Source organism: Pithys albifrons, chromosome 23 (genome assembly GCF_047495875.1).
Source record: "Pithys albifrons albifrons isolate INPA30051 chromosome 23, PitAlb_v1, whole genome shotgun sequence".
NCBI classification, from domain to species: Eukaryota; Metazoa; Chordata; class Aves; order Passeriformes; family Thamnophilidae; genus Pithys; species Pithys albifrons.
Window position 1 is genome coordinate 7335875 of NC_092480.1, and position 14377 is coordinate 7350251.

Consider the following 14377-nt stretch of genomic DNA (forward strand, 5'->3'; position numbering starts at 1 on the left):
AATGTCTTCTCCTGGAAATGGGCACTGGGAAGTGCTGCGGAGCTCAAAGATGTTTGCAGGGATGCTGGCAATGCATAGGGATGTTTGTGGGATGGAGAGAGGCAGCACACAGGGAAGCTGGCAAGACACAGGGATGTTTGCAGGGATGCAGCAGAGAGGGATGTTTGTGGGATGGAGGGATGCAGCTCACAGGGATGTCTGTGGGATGCAGGGATGCAGCTCACAGGGATGTCTGTGAGATGCAGCACACAGGGATGTTTGTGGGATGGAGGGATGCAGCACACAGGGATGTCTGTGGGATGGAGGGATGCAGCTCACAGGGATGTCTGTGAGATGCAGCACACAGGGATGTTTGTGGGATGGAGGGATGCAGCACACAGGGATGTCTGTGGGATGGAGGGATGCAGCTCACAGGGATGTCTGTGGGATGCAGCACACAGGGATGTTTGTGGGATGCAGCACACAGGGATGTTTGTGGGATGGAGGGATGCAGCTCACAGAGATGTCTGTGGGATGGAGGGATGCAGCTCACAGAGATGTCTGTGGGATGCAGCACACAGGGATGTCTGTGGGATGCAGGGATGCAGCTCACAGGGATGTCTGTGAGATGCAGCACACAGGGATGTTTGTGGGATGGAGGGATGCAGCTCACAGGGATGTCTGTGAGATGGAGGGATGCAGCACACAGGGATGTCTGTGGGATGGAGGGATGCAGCTCACAGGGATGTCTGTGAGATGCAGCTCACAGGGATGTCTGTGGGATGGAGGGATGCAGCTCACAGGGATGTCTGTGAGATGGAGGGATGCAGCACACAGGGATGTCTGTGGGATGGAGGGATGCAGCTCACAGGGATGTCTGTGGGATGCAGCACACAGGGATGTCTGTGGGATGGAGGGATGCAGCTCACAGGGATGTCTGTGAGATGGAGGGATGCAGCTCACAGGGATGTCTGTGGGATGCAGGGATGCAGCTCACAGGGACATTGGCAGTGCACAGGGATGTCTGTGAGATGCAGCACACAGGGATGTCTCTGGGATGCAGGGATGCAGCTCACAGGGACATTGGCAGTGCACAGGGATGTCTGTGAGATGCAGCACACAGGGATGTCTGTGGGATGCAGGGATGCAGCATGCAGGGACATTGGCAGTGCACAGGGATGTTTGCAGCATGCAGCGACACTCCCAGCACATGTGGCTGCATGAAGTCACTTTGCAGAAACCAGAAACACCTGCAGCAGCTTTTCAGGCTTTCCTTGCCTCAGTTTCCCCTCCTGAGAGTGAGAGCCAGCGGTTTGCTCTGGGCTCAGCCCCACGGGGCGCCGTGGCGTGGGCAGACCTGGCCGTGCCGCGGGAGCCGGGCTGGCGGCTCCGTGCGCGGCGTTGGCGGGCGGCCAGGGCGGCGCTGGGGGCCTGCTGCTCGCCAGATGCGATAAGGAAAGGTTTGGCCGAGGCTGGAAAGAGAAAGAAAAAGAAGAGGGGAGGGGAAAAAAAGGGGAAAATAAAAAAGCAAAAGCAAAGCAAATTCCTTGGCAAATCAAAGCAAAATGCTTGTGCATGGCCTTGCATCCAGCTATCAGTCTTGATAAGGGGCTCCAGGCAGGAGGAGGAGGAGGAAGAGGAGGTGAGATGACACCAGGGACCCAACAGCAATCACTCTTCATTGCAAAAACCTGTCAGGTTTCCCAATGGCAGGTGACGAGGGGCCCGGGAGCCCACGTGCCTCAGTTTCCCCACCCTGTGCATGCAGGGGTGGGGCAAAGGGGCTAAAACTGCCTTGGAGGGGTTAAACAGGGAGATTTTCTGCCAAGTTTTATCCAAAACATATGTTTTCGCCACTATTCGAGTTATCTGGAATATTTCCTGCGTGTTTGCTCCTATGGCAACCGGCCCAGCATGAAAGGCCTATTTACTGGGCCTGGGGATAAGGAACAGCCATATGGTGTCAATTTTGAAGGCGCTCCATTCCCTCCACCCATCTCCTGTTCTCCCTCCACTAAGGCCTTGGCCCCTCCAGAGGAGTCCACGGTGAGCAGGGTCCAACCAGGTTTGGAAATGGCTCGGCAAGGTGAGGTGGGTTGGGAGCTCAGACAAGGTTGCAGTGTGATCTGAGATCCTTCAGGGTCCTTCAGAAGATAGGGATGGACTGGAGGTACTTTCAGAATGCTCCTGAGATCCTTCAGGAGGCACAGATGGAGTGAAGGTACCTGCAGAATCAGTCTGAGGTCCTTCAGGAGACGGGGATGGAGACAAGGGATCTACAACACTGGTGTGGGATCCATCAGGAAGATAAGATTGGAGACAACACACCTGCAATGACGAGGTCTGTCCAGGAGAGAAGGCTGAGGACAAGCTGCTGCATCACAAGCCAAAGGTCCATTCAGAAGACAGGGCTGGAGACCAGACACCCACAATGTCATCCTGAGGTCCACCTGTGAGACCAGGCCAGAGACAACCTACAGCAAGGCTCATTCCAGCTTGGGCTGGGGCAGAGGGGTGCTGGGGAGGTCCCATGGGCCATGGAGACCTCTTATCACCCCCAGAACTCACTACAGCAGTGCAGGGAGGTCTGTCCCATGCTCAGCAGGTCCAGGTTCTTCTTGGAGGTAAACCAAATGCCCTGGGAAACCCAACAAACACTGCATGGGGACATCCTTTCCTCCTTCCTAAAGAGAGGGGCAAGTTTGAAGCCAGTGCCAGAGCAGCCCCACAGAGTTAAGTGATGAAAATGCATGAAAATGGGGCAAAACTTCCCTCTAGTCTGGTGGGGGAAAAAAAAAGATTAAATAAAAAGGAATATTTTCTAATAATTCCAATTTTCTTCTGTTGCCACTGGGTGTTTGCTGCAGGGGAGATGATAATGCTGGGCAGGACCAGGCACGGCATGGGACAGGGGATTTTGGGAATGATTCACTCCCACAGCCTCCTGCAGAGGCATTTCTGATGGAAAAAAAAAGAAAAGAAAAAAAAGCCAAAATAGATTTGTTGGGTTTTTTTGAGAAAAAAAGAGGGTTTAGAGAAGTGACCCTTCCCACCAACCTCAGCATTTTTCTTTTTATTAAGAAAAAAATAGGCTTTCAGCCAAAATAAACCTTTTCAATGAAAAGGTGTGTTTGGGTCAAAAGCCACTTTTCACTAGGGGCAAAAATAAACCAACCAAAACCACTTGTCCAACGCATGAAGTGATGCATTGGCAAAGATCATGAGGAGACAGAGTTTCTTTAGAGCCAACATCTCTCCTCCTTCTCCTTTTCTTCTTCTTGTCCTACTTCTGTTCCCCTTCCTTTCCCCTCCTCTCCTTTTCCTCTCTTTCTGGTGTCTCATCTTGGCTTTTCTCCCATCACTTTCATCTTATCTTGCCCATTCTCATCTCTTAACCTTCATCTTCTCTCTCCACATGTGCTCCACCTAAACACCCTTCCAGCCTTTGTGCCCTGTTCCTGCTCTGTGCCTCAGTTTCCCCACTCACACAGGTGCCTGCTGGGCTGCAGAGCCACCCAATGTCACCTCCACCATCAGGGGTGGGGGGCACCAGGCTGGCACCTGCTGTCCCCTGCCCAAGAAGGACACACAAACCTTCCCTCGATGGAGATCATGGGGTGTCAATGGGCAGTGGGGTGCTGGCTGGGAGACATGGGGACTGGGACAAGGCACCTGCTGGGGACTGGGCTGGGGTGCTGGGACCAGGGTAAGGTGATGGGGACAGGGACGGGGTGACAAGGAAACCTGGGGGGACTGGGATGAGAGATCAGATGGGGACAGGGACGGGATGACAGGGAATCCTGGGGGGACTGGGATGAGGGATCTGATGGGGACAGGGACGGGGTGATAGGATCTGGAGAAGGTACCTGCCAGGGGCAGGAGAATGTTCACTGGCATGAGGTACCTGCTGGGGACAGCATGATAGGGGTCAGGACGAGGTACATGGTGGGGACAGAGCAAAGGGACCAGGAGAGGGAACCCAGAAGAGCCCAGCACGGGGCGGTGGGGAGCATCTCCCATCCTCAAGCCCTCTGCCCTGTCCCCGAGCTCTGCACCCAGAGCCGCAGGGATGGAGGTTAGGACGGGGATCCCCGCCCCGCTCAGCCCCAAACCCGCCGGCGGTGCCCGCGGCTCCCGCGGGGCTGGGAGCGCCGAGGGCCGGAGCGCCGGGAGCTCCGGCTCAATGCCGGGGCCTCGCTCCCACGAGCGGATGAAAGGCTCCCTGTCCAAACGGCATTAGACGCGCTGCGAAGGCTCATTCCCGATCGGTCACGCTCCGAGGCGCAGCTGCAAAACCCCCTCCGGGAGCCCGGGATGCTCCGGGGGCTTTGTTCGGAGCAGCCGCGCTTCCCGGGAAACCGTGACAAGACGATGGGATTACGGGGCAGGAGAAATAAAATAAAATAAAATGAAAATCAACCTCGCTTGGGCCACGCTGGCTGGGCGGAAAAACAAAGGGGACCCTCGAATTCCTCCGTGCTCCTGCCGAGAATCGTGGCCCCACTGCCATCCCCCCTTTGGGGAAGGGACACAGAGAGGCCTTGAGCGTCCCCAAGGAGGGAGGATGGGTTTTCTTGTGATATTGGCCCCCATTTCTGCTCCCAAATCCCAGTGGTGAGTGAGTAAGAAAAAGGAGGAAAAACTTGCAAGGAAGTAAACCTTATGAGGAGGGAAAACCTTGCATGGTGAAAAACTTTGTGAGGAAGGAAACCTCAAAAGGAGAAAAGACTTGAAAGGCAGGAAAATTTCACATGGAGGAAAATCTTGCAAAGAAGGAAAACCTTGTGAGGAGATAAAACCTTGCGAGGAGGAAAGCCTTGGGCAAGGAAAGAAATCTTGCAAAGAGGAAAATACTTGAAGGAGGGAAGGAAGGAAACCTTGCAAGGGGGAAATCCTTTAAAGGAAGGAAATCTCACAAGGAGGAAAACCTTGCATAGAGGAAAGATTTCGGATGCAGGAAAAAACTCGTATGGAGGAAAATCTTACAAGGAGGAAAACCTTTTACAAGGAAGGAAATCTTGCAAGGAGGAAAATCTTGAAAGATAAAAACCATGCAAGGAAATAATACCTTGCAAAGCAGGAAAAGCCTTGCCAGGAAGGAAACCACAAGGAGGAAACCTTGCAAAAAAGGAAATCCTGCATGGAGGAAAACCTTGTAAGGAGGGAACCTTGTGAGGAAGAAAACGCAGCGAGGAGGAAAAACCTTGAAGAAGGAAAACTTTCAAGGAAGGAAACCTAAGGAGCAGACTCTTGCTCGGAGCAAGGGAGCAGGTTGAAGGGGGTGGTTCTGCCCCTCCCGCCTCGGAGCAGCCCCATCGCCCCCGGCACAAAGCCCGGCACGGTTTGGCCGAGGTTAATTGGGTTAGCGCGGCTAAAGGGCGTAGCTTGTCCGGGCGCCTGCTCCCTAATGAGCATCTCATTTGAATCTATGCAAAATAGCAGGGAACATGGAGACATGCTAATTAAAGCGATTGCTCTTCGCTAATTAAGCAGCAATTCTCCTGCCCAAGAGGGTATTCTCATGCAAATAGCACCCGAGGAGGGGAAAAATCGCCCCAAAATTGTACAGGGAGCAATCACAATTTGGCACCACCTCAGGTCTGTGAAGCACCTTTGTTATAATCCTCATTTTGAGTATTTTTACCCCCAAAAAGCAAACCTGTTCTTTTCTGTGCTGAGAGCGACCCTCATGCTTTTCCAGCAGCTGCCACAAATTGAATGATTTAACACCTTGGCTGAGCCATCGTCGATTTTGTCTCATTTTGGGGGCATTTACTTCAGATTATGTGATTTCTAATTTGCCAAGTATTTTTCTACTCTTCATTTTCTTTCTTTTTTTACCTTTTTACACTTGTGGAAATAATTATATCCTACAGGAAACTTCCTGAGGGATAAAATTAGGGCTGGTAAACACAGGGTAGTGCAGTGTGTTGGTCTCACAGGTTTGCTCAAAACCCGAGAGCTTTTGCTCCATCTTTTTTTTTTTTAATCTATTTCTCCTTTATTTTTAAACGCAGGAACTGTATTTCTTTGCAACCTGCTCCATGCATTGCCAAAACCTTTCCAGGCAAAACCCTCCTCAGGATAAATTTCTTTCCACCCCACCACATATCAATGCAATCAAAATATACCAAATCCCCGCCACCAAAAAGGTGGGTTGGGCATATGTTGGGTGGATTTGGGCCTTTTTGGAAGGGGCCAAAGATTTGGCCGAGGATGAGCCCTCCAGAAGGCCCCTTTTGCTGGTGTTCAGTCTCTGGGTGCAGGGCTGTGTGGGTGCCAGGACACCCGGGGGCAGTCCCCGGTGTGCTCGCACAGCTGTGTGTGCTCAGCTGCCCGGGGCTCGTGGTCCGCAGGGAAATCTCCTTCAGGAGGCATTTGCTTCACTCTGGGCTCTTGGGCTTTGCTGGACCGACACCCGTGGAGCACCCTGAGTTTCCTTCTCTCCATATTTCCTATCCCAACCTTCTTGTTCCTTGCGTCTTGCTTAAAACATAGGGAATTGGGGCTTGGAGTGGAAGGTGTCCCTGCCCACAGCAGAGGGGTTGGAACTGGACCATCTTTGAAGTCCCTTCCAGCCCAAACCATTCTGGGATTCCATGATGGAGACACCCCCTTGAGATGGGATGATCTCTCCTACCGTGGAAAACCAGCTCCTGTTTTCCACCTGAATCTTACTCGGCTGGGCCAGGAGCCATCAGTGCCCTTCATCCCGGGGCCGGGTGCCCACCTGCGGGATGCGGGGCCGGGTGGGCGCTGCGGCGCGTGGCCATGCGGGGCCGTGGGCGCAGGGGCGCAATGGCACGGGTGCGCTGCAGGGATGGCGGCGTGGGCAACTCATCCCGTGGGCGCCCCTGTCCCGGTTTGTTCCCGGTCTGTCCGTGTTCCCCGTCCCGCGTGTTCCCTGTCCCGGTTTGTTCCCGGTCTGTCCGTGTTCCCTGTCCCGGTTTGTTCCCGGTCTGTCCGTGTTCCCTGTCCCGGTTTGTTCCCGGTCTGTCCGTGTTCCCTGTCCCGGTTTGTTCCCGGTCTGTCCGTGTTCCCCGTCCCGCGTGTTCCCTGTCCCGGTTTGTTCCCGGTCTGTCCGTGTTCCCTGTCCCGGTTTGTTCCCAGTCTGTCCGTGTTCCCTGTCCCGGTCTGTCCCCGGTCCCGCAGGGTCCCCGCACCGCCCCGCGCACGTGCACAGCCTCCCGCGCCCCTTAAAGGGCCCGCGCGCCCCTCCTGCCCCTCCCGCCCGGCGCCACCGACCCCCGCCTCGCGCTCCCCCCTCCCCAGCGCGGTGGGCCGGCCCGCCCGCCCGCCGGCCCCCCGCCGGCCCCCCGCGCGGGCCGTGGTTTGCTCCGCGGGGCGGGGCCTGCCCGCACGGGCGGCGCGGGCAGAGCGGGCGCGGGCACAGACAGGGCCGCGCTGTGTGGGGCGGGGGCAGCGCCCGCCCGCCAGCACGGCCCGTAGACCCCCGGCACGGCCCGCAGCACAGCCCGCCGGCACGGCCCGTAGACCCCCGGCACGGCCCGCAGACCCCCGGCACGGCCCGCAGCACAGCCCGCCGGCACGGCCCGCAGACCCCCGGCACGGCCCGCAGACCCCCGGCACGGCCCGCAGCCAGCCCCGCAGGACAGCCCCGCAGCCCGGCCCGCAACCCCGCAGGACAGCCGGCAGCCCGGCCCACAGCCCCGCAACCCGCCCCGCAGGACAGCCCCGCAGTCCGGCCCGCAGCCCCGCAGGACAGCCCCGCAGTCCGGCCCGCAGCCCCGCAGGACAGCCCCGCAGCCCCGCAGGACAGCCGGCAGCCCGCCCCGCAGCACGGCATGCCCCGGCGAGCCGCCGCCGAGCGGCACCGGCAGCGGCAGCGGGGCGGGGGCGCGGCACAGCAGAGGTAACGCGCGCTGCCCGCCGTGCGGGGCGGCCGCAGGTGTCGGTCGGTGGGTCGGCGGGTCGGTCTGTGTGTCGCCCCGGTGTGTCGGGACGCGGCTCTTGCGGGAGCTGCGCGGGGTGGGGGTGTTGCGTCCTGCCTCTGAACCGGTTTAAAATTGCTAATCTCGGTGTTTTTAACCTGTAAGGTCGCTCTCCTCCGCAGTTAGAGCGGTGAGAGGCAGTGGCGGGGCAGGAGGTGGTGTGTGATGCCCGAGGGCTCTCGCTGTAAGGCATTCTGACATCTTATCTCTGATTATTACTATTATTTTTATTGCATTAAGCTGCCTCTATCCTTAAAGCCACACGATTCGTGAATTTTAAAATTACTTTCCCGTGCTTTGTCTCTTTGCCAAAACAGAAAATATGAATTATATAGCTCCTGACTTCTGATGGAAGAACTTTCCATCGTCTATCCCATACTTTCAGTACTGGTGTTTTTTAAACCAAAAGGGATGTGTTTTTCAGCCGTGACACACTGCTGGGCAGAAAACAGGCGGTGTTTATTTTGCCTGCTCCTCGTAACTGTGTAAGGGATTGGTGAAGGGGTAAAGTGATGGCTTTATGCAACTTTTTCTTTTTATTATTTTACTGCTTTCCCCAACTGTTTTGCTGCCTCTGGGAAGGAGTAGCTGTGCTGAGCCTGCGGCTGTAAAGCTGTCAGCTCGGAGGGGCTGTTTACTCAGCGAGTTCTGTCTTTCACACATGCTCCAGAATAGCAATTTACCAACCCAAACACGAGCCGAGGGCACCGGGAGAGCAGAGACTTTGGCTCTCTGGGGTTGTATCCTCCATGCCCTGAGCAGAGCAGGTAACCCCGGGGTGCAGGCTCTGCCCCCGAGCTGGGCAGCCCCTTTGCTGTGCTGCTCCTCTCCCACCGCTCGGGTGTTTTGACAGTTGCGATTTATGGGATGTGCAGCCCCGCTCCAAGGAGAAAAAGTGCTTTTGTGGTCGTGGTTGCTGAGGGTGACAGCGCCTTCTCTGTTACACAAATTCGCGGTGAACGTTTCCCGGCATGGTTTCTTAATGCTCTTCTGTTAAACTTGATATTATTTGCCCTAATTACACCCAGTGCGCTTTTGTTCCCCCAAATTAAAATAGGTGGCGAGTGCCGCTTTTGAGTCAAACGCATCGAAACCCAGCCCTGCCTTTGCAAAGCAGTTGCAAGGCCGTCTTGTGGGGAGGGCTTGGTAACAGGATCATTAGAAAGAAATGAACGTTTTTGTCCTGTAGTTCCCCTTCCAGAAAAAGAGAGAAGCCTCTGCCTGGCTCAGTCTGGATCTCAGAAAATCTGCAGGTTTATGGAGAAACCCATGACTTGCTCAAAGCTATTTAAAACTGCTCTCGCTGATAGAAAGGTGGGTTACCTGTTGTGTTAAAAGAGGGGGGTTTTACCTCCTGAAGGGTTAGAAAGTGAGATGGGAATGGATCTGGAGTGGAGGGATTAGTAACTCACCCGAGGATGAGTGTGGTGGCTTTGTCACTTGGATTAATGTGATTTACACCCCTAAGCTGCCCCCAGTGCTTGTAAGCAGAGCCACGCCTGTGTGTGCGAGGTGAAGTGTGGGCAGGTGAGCTCGGGTGCCCCATGGGGAGCAGCGTGGAGGGTTGGGGTTTGCCATTCCTCATGAAATCTTGGTAAATTTTCATCCTTTTTCCGTGGTGGGACAGCAGCTCTGTGTTCTTTGCCCACCAGCCCCTCGGGATGCTGGTGATGGGGTTTGGGCCAGCCCCCCTGTGTGCTCCCTTTGCTGTCTTGCTGGGCTGTACTGGTGCTAAACTTTGCATTTTTTACCCCAAAACTGAGGCAGGGGGAAAAACCTTGTGCAAGGAGACGCCTGACTGTTCTGGGCAGAGTCCCGCCAGCACTTTCATTATCTCAAGGTGTGCTGTAAGCCCATAAACCGAGGCTCCTGCTTACTTTGGCTCGCTGGTGTGTCAGAGGAATAAGGCAGCTGTGCTCTGACTTCAGGTGATGTCACTTGAGGATTTTAACTGTCAGAGCTTAAAAATACCCTGGCTTGTTTAAAGACTGCTTCTGCAGATGTGGGAATGGGGGAGCTGAGGACTGGATTGGCCCATGTGAGTGCACAGCCGCCCCGGGGTCTGGCATCTCATAAATCCCCTCTGCCTGTCCCCCCCACAGACCTGCTCTGCCTGACGGGGCCTGGGCCGTGCCACGACTGTGACATTCATTGGTGGCTGCTTGGGGTGAGGCACTACCATGAAGGGTGAAACCAACAACGCTTCAGTGCCAAAAAACTAACTGCAAAGCAGATGATAATTGAATACTTTTGGGAATAAAACTGCTTTCTGATGGGATGGTACAGCCAGCAGCACCTTCTCCCATGTGGTTGTTGGGGTTGTTGGGGTGACTGGTGTACGGGACCAGCTGCTGTGATTGTGGGTGGTTTGCAGGGCTGTGTGTGAGGAGCTGTGGATTGTGGGCTGATCTCTGAGTGTTTGTACATGCACACGTCTCTCTCTCTGCACAAGTTTCATGGGAAAGGTTTACACGGGTTGTGTGAGCTATTTCTAATTCTGTGCGAGAAAAGACATTGAACTTCACATGGATTTCCCTTATCTCCCGCCAAACCTGCTCTTCACACCTTCCCTGAGAGTTCCTTTACCTCCTCTCCTGCCAGGCCTTTTAGGCTGTGCTGGGAAACCTCCTACTGAGCATCTTCCTTATTCCCTTGCCCACAGATGTGACTCTGGAGGGGTTTCATTGCCATGGTGTGGTCTTGGCTCACAATCCTATGCAAAATGACATGGAAATGTGGAGAACCTGCTGCTGAACTTGGTTCCACAGGCTTTGAAGCCTTTGGTTTAGTATGAGAAGCCCTAAGACTTGAGTGAGTCTTAACGTGATCCCAGCAGGTTTGTGGGTGATCTCAGGTAATGTTTTCTACGGAATTGCTTTAACTGGCGCCTCGGAAATCTACTGAACATCTTTTGTTAGGCAACAATTTGTATAAATTAATGATACTGTGAACTTGACCATTATATGAGGAGTCAGGTTTTTACCTCCTGCTTTGCTTATGATCTATGAACTAGTGAGGGGCTCCCTTGGGCTGAGTCCTGTCCCTTCCTCGCTGCAGTAGTTTACTGTCAGTTGTCTGATTTTTGTGTTTCAGTGGGCTGGGGAGCTTCAGAGCCAGTGGCTGCCTGCAGCTGTAGTGATACTGATCAAAAAAAAACTTGTATCAAGTGGAATTGGTTGAATTTCCTCTTTAAATTGCCTTGCAATCCTCACTCTTAAAGCTAGTACATGGTCAACAAACTGGGTTCTCTGTCCACTATTTTTGCTATTCTGAGCTATTTTGTTAACAGGTGAGCCAGTACTCAATCTATTCTCCAGGCATTTTTCTTTTCCTACTTGCTTTCTGCTCTCCTGGAGGCCTCCCTGAGCAAACCCTGCTATTGTGTGTCCCCTCCTCCTGCATCATTTGCTCTGGGATGGTGTTTGTCCTTGGCAAAGTAAGCAAAAACTTCTTTGCTGTATTACTTTGGCTGGCAAGAGGTCTCTGGCTGCCCTGGCCCAGGAATTTCTAGACTAGATAGTTTCCTCTGTGTGTGTGTATATATATTAACTTCTTTTCAGTTGAGTGTTCTTCCAGTAGTTTCCTTGGTAGATGGCTCAGTACAACTTCCAGGGTTGAGTGTGTCAGAGTTTTCTGCTCACTTTCCCCAGCTCACTTTTCTCTTTCCAGTGGGGATGATGAATCTCCAGTGACAGTGATCACTTTAGGGGAAATGCTTGTTCAGCCCTGTGAGGGATTGAACCTTGTGCATCGAGATCACCTGCCTTTCCCATTAAGCCACTGCTTGCTCTTTCTGTGCAAGAAATATCTGCTGTCTTTCAACAAGAGGGAAAACAATCATGTAAGGTGGGTTGTTTTCCCATTTCCCATACCTATGAGATGTCTCAGAGCTCTTCTAGCCAGGTGGGACTCTGTTTTTTTTCTTTTTTTTTCCCCCTCTTTCCCCCTCCCCAGCTCCTTGGGCGCAGTTTCACGTTACAGCTCTGTCCAAGGACTCGCTGCTGCAGGAGGTGGCAGGTACATTCCTGCCTCTTCCCCACTGTGGGAATCCAGCAGTGGAGCAGCCGCAGGGGAGTGACTCCAGCTAACCCTTCAGAAAAAAAGAAAAAATACCCAAGCCCCAAACTTTCCTGGATCTTGCCCCACAGTTAGAGTTGTTAAATCTTACACTCAGATGACTGGGGAGGCCCTGGGGGCTGGAGAGGCTGGTGGGGAAAGATGGCCCCTTTTGGCAGCAGTGGCTTTTCAATTGGCTTTGCTGTCCTCTAAACCTGCTCGCTCTGCTGCCGAGCTGAGGGCTGGGTGCCTCTCAGAGGGCTCTGCCTGGTCCCCTCCATCTCTTGCCTCTGGAATTGCCCAGTTGAACCAGCTCAGCTCATGGAAACAGCAGGGGAAAAGGATAAAATTGCCCCCCAAAGCCCGGAGTGAGGCCAGCTCGGCTTGGATGTTCCATCAGCTGGGCAGCAGGAGGGAGCTGGGGTGGGAATCCGAGTGTGCTGGGGAAGGAGACCATCCCTTAGGCAGGGCCAGCGCTCTGTGAGGCTGAGCTGAAAGGTGAAACCACACCCTCGGCCTCACCTGTCTGTCTGATTGTGCCTGTGATTTATACCCTGGCTTCTGCTGTGGTGCTTTCCCCACAGACTGCAACCATTGGATCTGATAATGAACCAAGCAGTTGAGCCTTATTTGTTTAGTTCAGAGAAGTTCCTGCCTCGCAGCGTGCAGAGGCTCTGCCTCGCAGCCCGTGCTTTTCCTTGCAGAGAAACCTGTAAAATGCCAAGGCGAGGATGAAAAGGCTTGAGTGTCAGCAGCTGCTTGTTGCAGCAGTCTTGGCAAAGAGGCCAGGCACCACTAGTTTACATTTTTGGGGGTGTTTTGTCTCTGAAGGTGGCTGAGGTTTGTGCTGCCTGTGAAGTGTTCCCTGGCAGCTCACTTTCTTGGGTGCTCATGGAGGGGGGATGTGGGGATCTCCTTGGCCCCCCTTAGTCTCAGGTGAAGAACAGATGGGTCCAGAATGTCTCTCTAATCACTCTGCAGCGTCTGCTGAAGCACTGGAGGACAAGCAGTTGCTGGAGATGTCCAGCCTCGTGGAATTGTTGTGTAGGCACCTTGTGTCTGAGAGCAGCCAGCTCTAGCTGGAGATGCTCCTGTGCCTGGAGGGGTGTGGTACCAGGGGTTTCCTTTCCCAGTCCTCAGTGAGTAAAACAAAGCATTTATCTGGGTAAAAGGCATCACTCTAAAGAATCTTACAAGAAATGAATCTTTTATTCCATGCCAGTTTGGAAGGTAAGCCCCAGGTGACTGTTCTCCTGGGGAACAGCAGAAGGGGACAGTTATTGTGGCCGCTTCTGAAACAAAGCAAAGGTGATTGTTCCAAATCCCCTGCTTGCTTCCAGATTAATCTAACTAAAGTTACTGTGATCAGGTGGTATGTTTTCAGTTTTAAATTTTTTTCTGTTTTTTTTTTTGCTTGTTGTTAGTTGAGAGCTGATAGATCGGCCCAAATAAGGCCATGAGAAAGGCTGGCCATGTCCAGGAGGATCCACAGACAGTCAGTGCATGACTTGTTGCCTTTATCTCTGAGATCAGGAGATTCCTTTCCAGTGATGGATTAATCCACTCTTGAGTGAATAATATAACCAAGAACAAGTAGGAGCCAGTGCTCCAAACAGATGATTTGTTCAGTACGTGTGTGCCTCCCTTCCCCTCCCCCTCTGAAGAGTGTCTTTCTTCACCATTTCATTCAGCCTGTTGAAACCTCACAGCAACCTGTGTCTGCACCAGCCCCCGGCCCGACGGGGGGTGAGGATGGGGCTGTGCCAAGGGCCTCTGCTCCCAGGTGCAGGAGAAGATAAACCACAGCCCCAGCGGGCCCAGGATGGAGAGAAGGTGCCTGTGGGCTGCTGGGCTGTGTTGTCACCTGTTTGCACATTTTCCTCACGGTAGGTAGAGATGTTGGTGCTGGCACCTGCCCAGGGTGAGCTTGCAGGGCTCTGGTCCCTCAGTACCCCAACACAAGGGAGCAGGCTCTGCATCCAGGAAATGCTGTGTGTATAGAAACTGGAATATTGGGATTGGAGGAGTGAGCTCACTGGGCACAAGGGGATGTCAGTGGATGGCTCCAAACAGAAATATGTTGTTTAGGAAGATGGTTCTTCAGTTGTGCCAGGGCGGATGTGCCGGGCTGGCATCTCTCTGGCAGAGCCACCACCTCCGGAGCTGCTCAGAGGGGTCCTGGAGCCAGGCACCAAAGGCCTCCCAGTGACATGTGGGCAGTCCTTGTTGGCACACATCCAGTAGGATGCAAGGCTGGGAAGGGAGTTGCACACTACAAGCCATGGAAGTCACATAGCGAAATCTGTTGTCATCCCAGTGGATATACTGGAGTACCTCTTTGGCAGCTCCTAAACTGTGTCTTGTTGCTGTAACATCTTGGAATGCATCAA

At 53.8% G+C, this 14377-nt stretch overlaps 1 protein-coding gene across 3 annotated transcripts in view; it reads left to right on the forward strand.

Annotated features, from left to right (window-relative positions):
* Positions 1 to 7762: 7762 nt before the first annotated feature.
* The window catches only part of CDON (cell adhesion associated, oncogene regulated), a 57322-nt gene continuing 50707 nt past the window's right edge, over positions 7763 to 14377 (forward strand). For 2 of the 3 annotated variants that reach the window (XM_071576126.1, XM_071576129.1), the window contains exon 1: positions 7763 to 7852. The gene's annotated coding sequence lies outside the window, so the exon portion shown is untranslated. Of the gene's footprint in view, positions 7853 to 13843; positions 13874 to 14377 lie in introns of those variants that run through there. The other variant, XM_071576128.1, reaches the window with a different exon arrangement.